This window comes from Octopus bimaculoides, chromosome 10, assembly GCF_001194135.2.
Source record: "Octopus bimaculoides isolate UCB-OBI-ISO-001 chromosome 10, ASM119413v2, whole genome shotgun sequence".
In the NCBI taxonomy this organism is placed as follows: domain Eukaryota; kingdom Metazoa; phylum Mollusca; class Cephalopoda; order Octopoda; family Octopodidae; genus Octopus; species Octopus bimaculoides.
This window is the reverse complement of record NC_068990.1, coordinates 28466891-28470795: the sequence shown is the minus strand read 5'-3', so window position 1 is coordinate 28470795 and position 3905 is coordinate 28466891.

The window sequence follows — 3905 nt, the reverse complement described above, 5'->3', positions numbered from 1 at the left end:
ACACACACACACACACACACACATATATATATATATATATATATATATATACGCACATATATATATATATGTATGTAGATGCGCGTGTATATATATGTGGTTTATATGAATGTATGTGCGTCCGTAGGTCTGTGTGTGTGAGTGAGTGTGTATATGTTTGACATTCTTCTTTAGACACCAAGTGCTACGTAAGGAAACACAATGGCTGAAGCAAACAGCAGTTAATAAGCTCTGCTCCGTTATACAGAAGCAGGCTATAAAAGATTGAAATATATGGAAGGCAAGCAGTGACATATGTATTATTCAGAAGCAGGTAACAAATAAAAGTATTTTCATTATAACAAACATGGAGAACATATACGACTACGCAATTATGAAGGTTCTTTTTACTTACAGCACAAAATAAAAACTACATGTGTATTCACGGCCGCAAAAGACTGGAGTTAATAAGGATAATATAGATATTTGTGGAGCGCCATCTCCAGCAAGATACACATGAAATATACACAACGCACACAAAAGACAATTAACACTGGAAAAAACACACGTTTTCTTTTACGTAAGGCGATTTCATTCTGCATCTAGTATTGACAAAGTTAATTTCTGCAAGGTTTTGAAACACAAACAAAATAAACACAATGTCGCCAAAGTTTATAGCATTTATAAATCACAAGAGAAAATGTTGTTTACAATATCTTATTTTTCGCCTGTGGTGTATAGAAGATATATTATGTTTGTTCTTTCGTAATTGTGGAGGCGTGTGACTTAGAGTTTAGGGCATCCGCTTACGAACCGTGCGGACGTGTGTTCGATTGCTGGTAACGCGCTATGTCTCTAAGTAACTTTATTTCACGTTACTTCTGACCACTCAGATGGAGAATATGAATTGTACCTGTAATTCGAAAGGACAACCTTGGCACGTTTTGTGCCACGTTCAATCTTCCTGAGAACTACGTTAATGGTGTGCGGGTTGGTGGAGTGTATATATGTGAGAGCGTATGTGTGTGTGAATGTACGTATGTATGTATATATGTATGTATGGTATTGTTCAGTTTTATTTCACGATTTCTTGCCAATTGAGTAAGAGCCGGTTTCTAACCTAGATCCAAGGCTCCTTCATTGGAATTTCAACATCAACAACAGGGTATATTTGTTTGTATGTTTGTATATGTGCAGATTTGCATATATGTCTTCTGATGCATATAGTTGCATATCTAGACATGCTCATATATATTTAAATGATAAATATCTGGAAAGTCTTACAAATTTTTACAGTTCCAGTGAAGGATTGGCTCTGTAGTCTTCGAATTAGCCTTCTCCTTTCTGGTTTGGAGAAGCCTAATTTCTCAAGATTGGTATTTGGACAATGTGTTACATATCCCAGGACCACAATAATTACAGGTATGTATGTATGTATGTGTGTATGTATGATGTGTGTGTATGTGCGTGCGTGAATGTGTGTGTATGTGTGTGGTTATGTGTGTGTGTGTGATATACTTGCATATTAATTTCAAGAACAGGCTGTTGAATTGATCAGGTCATCTAGTGCAGTCGTGAATGTAACTGACGGAGCGCCAGTCAGGTCTTTCGTCACAGATGGATAGATGTGAGTTAAAAGTAACAGTGTGTATCACTGGTACTATTTCAACTCGCAACGTGAGTAATTCTGTTTTCTAGAAATAAATTATATCCCACACTACAGCATTACGAAAAACGGCATCTGTTGAATAACGGCGTTCGAAGACACATGCTAGTAAGAAAACACTGTGACGGAATGATTAGGACGAGATATTTGTGGGCATAGACAAGTAAAATCAGAAACGAAAAGCGATTGAATAACAAAAACAGATGAAATTTTAATAGCCTTGTGAGAAAGAAATGCATAAATCACTATCCTTGGAATTCGAAATCAATAGATAACAAGTTTATTGCGGTCCTCTTCTGCGTTAGATTTTGTTATTAGCTTAGAAAAAAAAAAGACGTAACAGATTAAGTTTAAATGCATAATACAACACCAAATATAAGTGTAACAAAATTGTTGATTTTATCAATATAATTGACGTGTCAGTGCAACTTGAAGCTGAGTTTTGATTTTAATAACACCTTGTTGCGTCTAATTGAGGAAGATTTAATAAATGAAAAGCATTCATTCGTATACGAGCTGGTTTTGAACAGGTCGGGCTTTAAGAGTGTCACTAAACGCTGGACGGAGGTCTTGGCTTCCGGTTCTTTTAATTGGCATAGACAAGCTTATGGATAGCAACAATAAGTGTGTGATTCTGAGAGGCGAACATGGTGAATAAAATCATAACTGATCCTCCTGTATTTTCTTTTATCCAACGCTATAAAATTTTCGGCATCATTTCGTATATTTGCATAAATGTGAAGGACAATTTGTTTCGGTGACAATATTGAAAACCGTGCCAGTGTGTGTTGAACACGGAGAAAAGTGTAGAGAGACCAATTTGCAATAGTGCACTGCGGCTGTCTATCAATGAAATTCCAATGAAGGAGACTTGGATCCAAATTAGAAACCGGCTCTTAAAATTTTGACAAGAAATCTTGAAATAAAACTGAATAATGACACACATACATGCATACATACATACATACATACCTACATACATACGTGTGGAGGCGCGATGGTGCAGTGGTTAGGGCAGCGGACTCGGCGTCATAGGATAGTGGTTTCGTTTCCCAGACCGGGTGTTGTGAGTGTTTATTAAGCGAAAATACCTAAAGCCCCACGAGGCTCCGGCACGGGATGGTGACGAACCCTGCTGTACTCTTTCGCCACAACCTCCTCTCACTCTTTCTTCCTGTTCCTGTTGTACTTGTATTTCAAAGGGCCAGCCTTGTTATACTCTGTGTCACGCTGAATCTCCCCGAGAACTACATTAAGGGTCCACGTGTCTGTGGAGTGGTCAGCCACTTGCTTGTTAATTTCACGAGCAGGCTGTTTTTTTTTATGGATCAACCAGAACCCTCAACCTCGTAAACGATGGAGTGCCATGTTGCATACGTATATACATATAAGTGTGTGTGCGTGTGTGTGTGAGCGTGAGCGTGTGTAAAATTTTAGAGTCAACTTCTGCTTCACTTTTTCCGGAGCAGCTATTCAAACGGTGAATTTCTTTAAAATATTTTCAAATATACATTTTATGAAGAGAGTAGTTTAAAATTCAACGGGTGTCGAAATGATAATGATATCCGTGGGGCGGCTGATGATGGTGGCATGTTAGATTGTTGATAAAGCTGTGGAATAATATTATAACACATGCTATTGATATATATATATATATATAAATACATATATATATATATGTATATGTATACACACACACACACACACACACACACACATATATATATATATATGTGTGTGTGTGTGTGTGTGTGTGTGTGTGTGTGTGTGTGCGCGTGCGTGTGTGCGTGTATGTGCGAGCGTGAGAGTGTGTCAAATCTAACTTTACTTGTGCCTCAGAAAATCTTATTTATGTAATAAGATGTTCGGGCTGCCACGAGAACTACATAAGGTCCACAGGATTATCGCTCAGACGTAGATGCACTCTGCACAACCAGCAGATTGCATACCCAGAACACCGAATGATACCTTTTAGTGATCATATTGAGAAATGCGCAAAACAAATGCTACCACAATTTATAATCTTTCCTTTTTATCAATGTGCCATTAAAACACCAACACAGATTAGATTAAATAAGGAAACCTTTTTCATTCAAAAATACAAACCCAAACTTAACAATTGCTAATACATTTAAATAAGGAAATTCATCACCCCACTGAGAAAAAAAGGGGGAAAAATATAGAACAAAACCATGGTAAATTAATCAAATTCTACCACCTCCTAGATTTCGATTATCTCCCCTATACCGGAAGAAATCCC